Source organism: Zootermopsis nevadensis, unplaced genomic scaffold (genome assembly GCF_977971745.1).
Source record: "Zootermopsis nevadensis isolate Lab colony 2312 unplaced genomic scaffold, Znev_1.0 Znev_ptg000027l, whole genome shotgun sequence".
NCBI classification, from domain to species: Eukaryota; Metazoa; Arthropoda; class Insecta; order Blattodea; family Termopsidae; genus Zootermopsis; species Zootermopsis nevadensis.
Window position 1 is genome coordinate 7476143 of NW_028259159.1, and position 12442 is coordinate 7488584.

At 42.9% G+C, this 12442-nt stretch overlaps 1 long non-coding RNA gene across 1 annotated transcript; it reads left to right on the forward strand.

Moving 5' to 3' along the window:
• The first annotated feature begins 5548 nt into the window (after positions 1-5548).
• LOC147872497 (uncharacterized) lies at positions 5549-8000 on the forward strand. Its single transcript, XR_015537299.1, has 2 exons — positions 5549-5683; positions 5997-8000. It is a non-coding gene; the product is annotated as an uncharacterized LOC147872497 (long non-coding RNA).
• Positions 8001-12442: the final 4442 nt, after the last annotated feature.

Here is a 12442-nt window from a genome sequence, read left to right on the forward strand (position 1 = left end):
TTATCGCAAAGGTAACGTGTATCGCGCTCAATGTAGCATAGGCACGGATTAAGGTATACAAATCGCATTACCCATCTGCAGGATCACCGCGACATCGTTCCAAAACAAACTCATCCGCACAAAGTGCCCAACACAATCCAGAAGCGCAATACGTCCTTTCTCAACATGCACTTCGATGCTCTTATATGAGAGTAATTCAAGCCCCCCACAAAACAAGTTCTTCAGAATTTCAATAAATACATTCTAGCACAAATTTCAGAGTACACAAAACTGCAGAAATATAAATATTGTTTCAGTTTATCAATAACAAATGGCACATTCGTAATTTATGTTCACACATGATCTACCTACACACAACCAACAATTCTGCATCATGCAATTCAAATTAGCACAAATCAGCAACATGCTACTCACTGCTACTTCAACTGCATGCACTACTACTACACCAATAAACTAAATTCACACAGAAATGGTCATCATGAGTTACTCTTAGCCACATAAAACAATCCATGAATTATATTTCTTGATATGCAATCATGAAGCTGATGACTTACTCAACACGGTTGTGTCACTTTTTGATTAAAACTTTGCTGCTCTGTGGGTCCTTAAGTAATTACTTCTTCTCATTTAACATTTTCAGTTGCTTCAAACACACATATGGAATTTTATGACATAATGGCCGGTCCCTATCAAAGTGGAAACGACTACAAACGAGGCAGTGATTACCTCATTCAATGTATTGTAATGGCATTTCAACCAGAGACCTATTAAAAGCATTAAATTAACGAACAGCCCTCTTCCAGGCCACTGTGTAGCTCAAATACTAATATTCGCTAATCATGCAAGCATCAAATTAAAATATAAATATCGCTTTACAACGCCTACTGCAGAATGATGAATGCTAACATCACGTCCATATAGTAAGGACAGTAATAATATAATTGGGCAACACCAAAATAATTCAAGACTATGTTTTATGAATGTGCAACATAAATCAGTTTCCATTAAACAACTAAGAAATACTATTGTCAAAAAAGTAAGTATCCTGAAATTAATGTAATGATGTAGACGATATGTTTAAGATTTATCTCCATATTAAACTTTGCGTGTGTACCTTCAATATTTCATTACTACTGTCAAACACCTAAAATTAAAAACTTTTTATCATCAGTCACTTCGATGTATTAAATTCCACAAGAAATTTATTATTATTATTATTATTATTATTATTATTAAGTGTTCTGTCTTACGACAGGTCCATTGCTCTGCCCAAAAAGAGCTCTCCAGTTGTCCCTATTCTCGGCTTCTCGTTTTAATTCCTGGAACGTCATCTTCTTTCCTTGTTTAAGGTCGTCGGTTAGCTGTATCAATCGTCTTCCTAGTCCTCTCTTTCCTTCAACCTGGCCTTCGGTGATATCACTCAGTAATCCATTCCTTCTCATAATATGTCCCAGCCAGTTAGCTTTTTACCAGATGAAAATTGCAATGGTTTCAATAATCTGTTAAAACTACAAGTTGCGAGTTTACAACCTTATCAGTTGTAAAAGGTTGAGAAGTACAAGATACGCGCCACGCCTAATGGCTAATTGTCCATGAAAATTGCTGAATTCATTTGACTCCTGCAAGAGGGACAAACGCAGACTTCGCGGTGAACATGTAAGCCTCCTTTGTTTCCTTTCTGTGCCTGTAAGGGATGTGGGCCAACACGATACCAATAATTGAGGGGATAGAATGAAATCTCAGGATACACGTAGCAGATACATAAACACTACAATGTCACATACCACAATATGTAGCTCAGTCACAAGCTGGACCACCAGTTTCATTCCCTCCAGAAGCGTGACCCATTTGGCCTTTCACTTCCTACGAAAAGCTTCTTCTCAGGGCAAGTTGGTTAGGGCCTGCAGCTGACCCCTCAGCTCCAAGTTGCGCAGGAGTAAAGAATGTCTCGTCTTCTTATGTTCCTCCAAAATGTTTGCAGACTTCATGAATGGTATAACACAAAATCAGGGCTCAATTCTTGCACCCACTCGGCCTTCACTTCTCTTTCACATCACAGATTACATTCTTCAGTCATTCACTGGTCTTCAGTCACCCGTTGTCCACTTGCATTATGCCCTGAACGTTGACTACCTGCCACTGGACAGCTTGGTCAGCCCCGTTACATCCGTGTCATCTGAACCACAGACAACTTGAAGTGCCCAATATGCAACTGCTGCCACCATGCCTCACACCCATAGCAACTCCACGACTGCACGAACCACATCTCGAGACGATGTTTCAAGGTGGGTGGCCCTTCTGTGTGGACACTGCCCCTGGAATTAGGAACATTTATGCAGGAAATTCTTCTTTGTGCATTGTATTATATAAAATATTGGTAAAAGATAGCTTGCTGGTGAAAATTCCAATATCAGAAACTTCTACAGCCATGACTAAAGGAGAACAAATATAACAATTAATCCAAGTACCTGAGAAGATATTATGAACATTATTAGTGAAAATTATTTTGATTATTTATGGTGTATGTATCAGTTTCATGAAACATATGCAAATACAGCAATAGGATTAGTAATATTAAAATTCCTTCTTGGTCTTCCTCAGTTACTTTCTCGCGGTGGAAACCAACCCAACACTTCGTTCACACATAGTTCGGACAAGTCTGTAACACATCAGTTATTTTGACTTTATACCTGAACAAACAGAGTAGCTAAACTGATACCCTTTCTCTGATCACACGCTTTTGAATTTCATCTCGCATTGGTGGCAGTACTGATCTTAAGAGAGGGAAATTTTAGTTCTAAACACTTGAACTCAGTCATTAATGCAGGAGATGCAACAAGAACACACATCTATGTCCTATGTTTCTCCTTATGGATACTAGAAATACACATGAATGTCAGGTGTAACAAAGTTGTTCTGCATTTATTTTAGGATGGATGTCACCTAAAAACATCTTCAATAACTACACAACCTTCATTGATACACTACATTTTGTATGAACCTTGGATAATACCAGTAATTATTCATGATGCAATGATGCATGAACCTACTCATGAGACGCTGTCGAGACGGGTAGCCGTGTTCTGCCGACTCTGTCCCTGAAATTTAGAACAGAGAAAACAATCTGAGAAATTGAAAGCATTGCTATTGAAAACTATTTTAATTATTCATCAAATATTGTTAAATTTCATGAAACATTGAAAAGTAGCATGTGCTCATTAATATTAAAATTCTCCACCCATCCACTGACCTTCCAGTCGTCTCCCTGCCACTATCCTGGACCTCTTCTATCCCTCCACCTCTTGATGGTCTTCCTGGTAGTAAACAACCCAGCACTTCCTTCAGACATACATTGGATATGGCTGTAACATATCAATTGGTTTGTCTCCATGAACGGAATTGTTCAGAACTAATACCTCTCCTCTTATTACAGGCTTTGGGATTTTGTCTTCACTTGAAACTTTGGCTGATCACCAAGAAAGCAATTTTAACTTATTACACTTACTCCTAACTACTTGAACGAGTCCTTCATTCAGGAGACAAGAGAAAAATACTTGTGGCACTAGAAATAAAGCATCCTTTACATCAGACCATTGAATGGTGAGTATACCAAACATTTTTGTAAGTTTCAAACTTTTCTTTGCAGCTAAACTGAGTTTATTGATACCCTACATTTGATAAGAATTTCGTATACTAAAAGAATGTCTCCTAAAGTTAAATCAGTCTTAAGTTAATTCTATACATTACCCACGTACTGTCTCACTTTCTCTGCCTTTTGTGGTTGCTATGGCATTTGAGTAGCTGATTTTGAATGACTGCCTCTGGAAGAAAAAATTTAATTCATCTCAATATGTCCTTTACACACAGGAACACTACCTAAGGTGGGAATCTGAATTCATGCTTTGAAAAAGGCCCACGGGGAATGAAATGCGAGTAGTACTAAATTAGGACCACCTACAAAAATGATCTACCAGGCGATCTCTACTTTCTTCACACATCCTGCTTCAGAATCTCCCACTGACTCCAAAGGCTTTCAAATTCTTTGGGGGGTGGGGGTGGGGCTCATTGCAGAAACAAATCCACTTCATGTTCCACTATGCACACTCACCAGTCACTTCTGATTGGTTGCCTCTTCCCAGCAGACAGGCCCCACAATCGTTCGCAAATACCCATCAACATGGCCTGATGTCGGAATCCCTGAAATACTTTGAAAACAGCCCCGGGCAGAGAATATGTCCTGTGTGCGTCAATACAGCAGCTTTACTTGACAGCTTGGAGCACAAAAAATATTGTGACGTAGGTTGGTAATTACGACCTTGGTTGTCAACCCTTGATTTTTGGGGTCTGCTGCCTTGAATCCGATCCAACTGTAAACTTGGTTCAATTGTAAGAGACCACGATGTCCTCCAGCAATGATCAATTTAATCAAGACTAAAACGTTTCTTGTACGTGGGATAACACACTTCAGATCCCAACGCTGCTTGCGTCGGTGTCTACCAGGAACTTCTCGCCAGGTCGTGGATATCCTAAAAGGGGCGATGTACACAGCGACTCTTTCAAGGACTCGAATGCGACGTCCGCCTCCGGGACGCTCTTTTCTCCTCGGTGAGTTGAGTCAGTGGCTTGGCGATGTCAGCAAACCCGGCAATGAATCTCCGATAGTAGGTGCATAGGCCGATGAAGCTCCTTAGCTCGTGCTTGTCCCTTGGCCTCGGCCACTCTCGCACAGCCTTCAGCTTTTCGGGATCGGTGGTCACCCCACCGGGGGAAACCACATGTCCTAGATATTTCGCCTCCTTCTGCAGCATCCGACACTTCCCGGAGTTCAGCTTAAGTCCGGCGTCCCTGAGCCTCTGGAACACTTCCATCAGATTATCCAAGTGCTCCCGGAATGTCCGACCAAAGACGAGAACATCATCCAGGTAGACCAGGCAGGCTTTGTGCGTCAGGTCCCGCAGGACGGACTCCATCAGCCTCTCGAACGTTGCCGGAGCGTTGCAAAGGCCGAATGGCCTTACTGTGAATTGCTACAGCCCCTGTCCGGTAGAGAATGCAGTCTTCTCTTTATCCTTGGGATGCAGGGCCACTCTTTAGGTCTGATGCCGAGAACCACTTGGCCCCTGCCAGTGTGTCTAGGGTGTCGTCGATCCTGGGCAGTGGGAAGCAATCCTTTTTGGTGACGTTATTCATCTTCCTGTAGTCGACGCAGAACCGCTGTTCCCCGTTCTTCTTCCGCACAAGCACGACGGGCGACGACCACGGGCTGTCTGATGCCTGGATCACACCTCGTTCCCGCATGTCCCTTAGCATACCGACCACCTCTTCCTGTTTCGCTAACGGAAGTCTTCGAGGAGGCTGACGGATCGGACGAGCGTCGCCTCTGCTGATGCGGTGGAGCACTCTGTCCGTCCGCCCATAACCATTGTTTTCTGTCGCGAAGACATCCTGAAAGTCGAGGACCAATGCCTTCAGCTCTCTGGCTTCCATTGTCGTCAGGTTCGGGATAGCATCGGCGACCATGCCCTGCAGTGGCTTGCACAGCTCTCTGTTTTGCGACGGAGGTTCTGTATTGCCAGTCGGGCCCGCCCACGTGACCGGTTCACACAGGCCCAGGGTTGTGCCTTCCGCCAGCACTTGGTCGCCGTCCCCGACATTCACGATTCGCACAGGCACGCTGCCCCGGGTGCGGACTAGTGCCCTGGCTACGTATAGTCCTCGTGGTAAAGGGTCCACACCAAGTTCTATTATTCCGCTCGCCGTGCCATCACCACCCTCTCGCACCGCGCCGGTATCATCTCCGCGCTGGCTAATGTCAGGCGTGTGGATCGGGGTCTGCTCCGAGGGCTCCATAGAGATATCTCTTCTTGGCCCAGTCGCAGCACTTGGCGTCCTAGGTCCATCGTCGCATCGTAAGCTCGCAGGACGTCCAGCCCCAGGATGATCTCGTCCGTGATGTCGGCTACAAAAATCCAAGTGTGGATGGCACTCCGCCCCAGCGTTAGCTCAACTAACACCTTTTTCAAAACGGGGATGGTTTCTCCGGACGCCGTCTGCAGCACGTACTGTCGGCTCGGCTCCCGCTCTGATTGTCCCGCAACGACGTCGGGCCTGTCGATGGTCACATTACAGCGCCTTCCCCGAATCCGTCGTCACTCCTCTTGGTGACCACGCTCAGTGTAAAGCGAGGGGAAGGTGGTGGTGGGGCCGACGGTCCCCTCCTTACGCCGGCCATTACTCGTTTCCCGAGACCTGCGGACACTCTCTCATCAGATGGCCGGGGGCGCCCCCTTCCAGGACGTCTATCCTGAGGCGATCGCTCCTCCGTTGGGTCCTTTGACCGTATTCGACGCATCGTTAGTGGTGATCCTGCGGCTGCCTGTAGCTTCAGGGCCTGTCCGAGTGCTTCATTGAGGGATCGGTCCCCGCCCATTAGAAGGTGTTGCTTAATCTCCCGGTCTCCCAGGCCGCCCTCTGCAAGTAATCTGCGGGAAGCCCTACGAACGCTCAGTGGGCCAGCTTCTCTATTCCTGATGCGAATTCCTGCAGAGTTTCGCCCCTCCCCTGCGTCCTCGATTCCAACTGAGATCGGTAGACCGCCGCCAGCTGATGGTCCCCGTAACCGCCCTAACAGGAACGCCATGCATGATGTCAGCAGCTTGCCCCTGAAGTACGACAAGGAGATGCGTGACCTTCTCGCCAGGAGTCCAGCCATTGTGGTTGGCCACAGCCTCAAACTGCCGATGGAATACTGTCCAAGACGAGGATCTGTCGAACTTAGGCGGTTTCACACGGTCCGTGCCACCCACGAACGTTCCGGCCCCTCCGTGCCTTGTTCGGGCCTCCACCGCCTGCAGCCGTGTCTCGAACTCCTGCCGCGTAGTCTCTCAGTTTTGTCCCAGCTCGTCGCTCAGGACCTTGGTCTTCTGATTCACAACTAACAGCACGCCCCTTAGCTGTCTGTCAAAGTTGTTCTTCTTGGTCTTCCTGTTATTTTCTCGCGGTGGAAACCAACCCAACACTTCCTTCACACATAGTTCGGACAAGTCTGTAACACATCAGTTATTTTGACTTTATACCTGAACAAACAGAGTAGCTAAACTGATACCCTTTCTCTGATCACACGCTTTTGAATTTCATCTCGCATTGGTGGCAGTACTGATCTTAAGAGAGGGAAATTTTAGTTCTAAACACTTGAACTCAGTCATTAATGCAGGAGATGCAACAAGAACACACATCTATGTCCTATGTTTCTCCTTATGGATACTAGAAATACACATGAATGTCAGGTGTAACAAAGTTGTTCTGCATTTATTTTAGGATGGATGTCACCTAAAAACATCTTCAATAACTACACAACCTTCATTGATACACTACATTTTGTATGAACCTTGGATAATACCAGTAATTATTCATGATGCAATGATGCATGAACCTACTCATGAGACGCTGTCGAGACGGGTAGCCGTGTTCTGCCGACTCTGTCCCTGAAATTTGAAACAGAGAAAACAATCTGAGAAATTGAAAGCATTGCTATTGAAAACTATTTTAATTACTTATGAAATATTGTTAAATTTCATGAAACATTGAAAAGAAACATGTGCTCATTAATATTAAAATTCTCCACCCATCCACTGACCTTCCAGTCGTCTCCCTGCCACTATCCTGGACCTCTTCTATCCCTCCACCTCTTGATGGTCTTCCTGGTAGTAAACAACCCAGCACTTCCTTCAGACATACATTGGATATGGCTGTAACATATCAATTGGTTTGTCTCCATGAACGGAATTGTTCAGAACTAATACCTCTCCTCTTATTACAGGCTTTGGGATTTTGTCTTCACTTGAAACTTTGGCTGATCACCAAGAAAGCAATTTTAACTTATTACACTTACTCCTAACTACTTGAACGAGTCCTTCATTCAGGAGACAAGAGAAAAATACTTGTGGCACTAGAAATAAAGCATCCTTTACATCAGACCATTGAATGGTGAGTATACCAAACATTTTTGTAAGTTTCAAACTTTTCTTTGCAGCTAAACTGAGTTTATTGATACCCTACATTTGATAAGAATTTCGTATACTAAAAGAATGTCTCCTAAAGTTAAATCACAGGCTTAAGTGATTTCTATACATTACCCACGTACTGTCTCACTTTCTCTGCCTTTTGTGGTTGCTATGGCATTTGTAGCTGATTTTGAATGACTGCCTCTGGAAGAAAAAATTTAATTCATCACAATATGTCCTTTACACACAGGAACACTACCTAAGGTGGGAATCTGAATTCATGCTTTAAAAAAGGCCCACGGGGAATAAAATGCGAATAGTACTAATTTAGGACCACCTACAAAAATGATCTACCAGGCGATCTCTACTTTCTTCACACATCCTGCTTCAGAATCTCCCACTGACTCCAAAGGCTTTCAAATTCTTTTTTTTTTTTTTTTTTTTTTTTTTTTTTTTTTTTTGGGGGGGGGGTCATTGCAGAAACAAATCCACTTCATGTTCCACTATGCACACTCACCAGTCACTTCTGATTGGTTGCCTCTTCCTAGCAGACAGGCCCCACCATCGTTCGCAAATACCCATCAACATGGCCTGATGTCGGAATCCCTGAAATACTTTGAAAACAGCCCCAGGCAAAGAATATGTCCTGTGTGCGTCAATACAGCAACTTTAGTATGACAGCTTGGAGCACAAAAAATATAAAATGCATAAAAGAGTACAAATAACAAGACAACATCAAAATGAATTACACTCAATGTAAATAAGGGAACATTTTCATAGTAAGGATATAATTAATATCAATTTTACTCTCTATCACATTTAATTAACAGGGAATTAAAGAAGCAAGAAATGCAATATGAACATGCAATGAATATACCATATCAAAATATTGGAATTTAAACAAATAATACACGTAAAAAAGAACACAGTTAAATAAGCAATACATGCAACAAATCAGAATACATATTTATGTACACAACAGCAGAACACAGAATGCCCAGAACGCAAATGATAATGGCCCGATGGCATGTTTCCACTGAAACACATGAACACAAGAATTAGATCAGTTTTCTCTGAAGCCTCGTAGTAACAAGTACTGTAACCTCTCTTCTCTAGTATCTCATGGCTCCCTGAAACTTCAAAGCTCCTGCATAACATTCTGGAGCAAAAATTACGCTCATCACAGAAATCAACCCACTTCGCATTCCACCAGGCATGCTCATTTTCCTGCCACTTCAGACTCGTTGCCTTGGAGACGCCAATAAATGTGGCCGGCCTGAGAGGGAATTCCTGAAATCAAGGTTTTAAAACACTCCCAGACAAACATATCTCGTGTGCATCGAGATACTAGCCTTAAGATGAAACTAGTGTTATAATTGGCATGAAATAATACAACAGAATCAGCACATGCATATCAAATTCACAACAAAGTTAGAAAAACATCAAAATGAAGTACACTCAACATATACATGTAATACAAATAAGCCCAGCATTTGCACTGTAAGAATACAATTGATGTCAATTTTAATTAATTTTACTTTGTATCACAATTAATGGGGAATTAGAGAAACAAGAAATGCAATGTGAACATACAACAAATAAACCACAACAAGATATTAGAATTGATATAATAAGTGTACAAATAACAGCACAATAAAAAATACGTATAACAAATTTAAGTACACAACAGCAGAACACAGAATGCCCAGAACGCAAATGATAATGGCCTGATGGCATGTTTGCACTGAAACACATGAACACAAGAATTAGATCAGGTTTCTTCGAAGCCTCGTAGTAACAAGTACTGTAACCTCTCTTCTGTAGTATTTCATGGCTCCCTCCAACATCAAGGCTCTCTGCCCCACATTCTGGAATAAAAATTACACTCGTCAGAGAAACAAGTCACTTTGCGTTCCACCAGGCATGCTCATTTCCCTCTCAATTCAGATTGGTTGCCTCTTCCCAGCAGATGGAAATACATCAACAGGCAGATGTGGTACAGATTACATATCTGCAATGGACACATAGAAAATTGTATTTTATGAACAATTAACAGGAAGTTTAATCAATTTTATACAATTCAACAGTGAAAAAACACGACAAAAATTCAGTATGAACACATACATCATTGCAACAGATAGGACAATTAAGAAAAATAAATTAAAACAGCATCACATGTAGGCCGTACGTAGTAACTCAATGGCATAAATAAGATGTGTACAAACATAACCTTCAATAATTATCTGTACTTTAACAGGTATAGAAAATATAAAGAAAATGTGATGTAAAATGCTATGCAGCGTACACACAACACCTACAAGTGGAATTATCTATAATTAAGAGCATGTTTAAAGTATTCTGTCACATTTCAATAATGTGGGAGTACATAACAAAGAAATGCAATATGAGCATGTATCAATCGACAAACAGGCCAATTCATAACGTCACATAGGCTGCATGCATAAACAACAGAATTGCGTACAAAACACACAACCAGCCTGAGTATATTTTCAGTTGGAGAAAAGCACAAAAATTAGTAATTAAAGAAAGCAAACAATGGCACATGTGGACTGAAGCATGTAAATAAATGGGCATGGGCTTCAAGTGACCATTAACTGATCTTTTGTGGTTCCTTTTCTTCTAACCTACCAGCAGCCCCCAGCCAAGATCTCATGACAATCGTCCGATTTCGCTAAATGACTGACAGATGTCAAAATCATGAAAAGCTCTTTATTAAAGAGCTTTCATTGGTGGCCATGATCATGGCCTCCCTGTAGACCCCTGGGTCGATCTAGAGGATTGACCTCTTTACTTGGGGTATTGCCCTTCGACCTGGGCCTTGTAAGCACCCTGGTCAGAGCCTCCTTAAACTTGGGTAGTGTCATGTACCCCAGTTTTCATATGCCCCTGGTACCATCTTGGCTCTCTCTGGCATTCCAGACACACAGTCTGTGCCAAATGTTGCCTGTCGACCAGAAGGCCACAAGGCTATAAACTGTTTATCACATTCTTCCATGGGTCTGCTGCAAATGCCAGCTCTCTGGTGGTATGCCAGAAATACTGACTCCCTGCTGAGAATGACCAGCTTTAAAATGGAGACTCCATATCACAGAACCTTTCTGGTAGTTTTCTGACAACAGGTGGGCTTCTGCCTCCAGTTGTCTTTTAAACTTTCCCAGGCTGGCTGATACTGAGAGCAGACTAAGGCGGCAGTGCCCTGAAGGGATCCTTTGTGCCATGCAGCCCTCAGCACGATACCTCACACCTTGGCTTCGGTGGACCAGAGCCCTGTTAGCCGTCCGAGGACGTTACCCCCCTCCGCGACGAGGACGCCAAGGGTTGGATTTTGGAGGGGACTAAAGCATGTAGAAGACCAATATTAATCCTGGTTTCTTTGAAGTCTATAGAAAGCTTAATACTGTTACCGATTTTGTCCAATACCTCATGATTACTTCCACGTCCATGGCTCCGTAATCACAACACATGCAGGTGGAAAATTGTAATTCTCTTCCATTACCTTCTTGAATTCATTTGTCCGCAGTTATCAACTTGCACCACTCAGGAAACCACTTCAACCATGAACTAGAACAAATAAGACATTTACAATCATGTCGATTTTCATTTATAATTGTCCTCCAAAACCTCCTCAAACTTACATCTACCTATATTTAACTTTGTACTGTGATTCGGCCCTCCGTTCAGGACCCGAAACGTGTTTTCTACGTCGTTCCTTCCAGATCAGCCTTCTGTAGCAGCGTCTAATGGAGCTGCGTGTTTCTGTTTACGGTATTTGCGTTTCGACCCAGTGTTTTAGTAGCTGACATGTCCAATTCAGACTTTACAGATGGCGGATTCTGAAACAAAGTTGAACACCCATTTTGATAATTACCGTGGCCGAGACTATTCTTAACTGCAAACGCATACGTCAATGAGGTTACACGGTTCGCACTGCGGGTTCCGATTAAACAGATTTTAATAGGGCTAACTACATTAAATCAATCGTCGCTTTACGAAATTTTTCTCAGCCTAACTTTAATAACGAAGCGTGTACCCTTCATCCGAAAGCGAACTCACCCGGAATCTTTCGACAGATTAAGAAACTCTCCTGATGCCTCCCCCATTTCCCTCACCATCTTTACTCCAGTCCCCACAAAATGCGCTTTAATCTATCTGGATACCTTGGAATGAATTATGCCAAAGGAAAGGATTGAGGGAAAACATGTATTTTATTATTGCGTTTTGGACGTAATTCTACGTTGTTTACTTTTTTTGTAGCGTACTTAATCATCGTTTTATTTCTTGTGCAAATACATTTTATTTCGGGCAACAAGATGGCTGATTTCTAATTTTTTTGGTATTTCGGAAACGTAACCCCCTCCCCAATTATAACACTGCTTTTATGGGTAAACAGCGACACGCTTTAAGATCGTCTGAAGGTT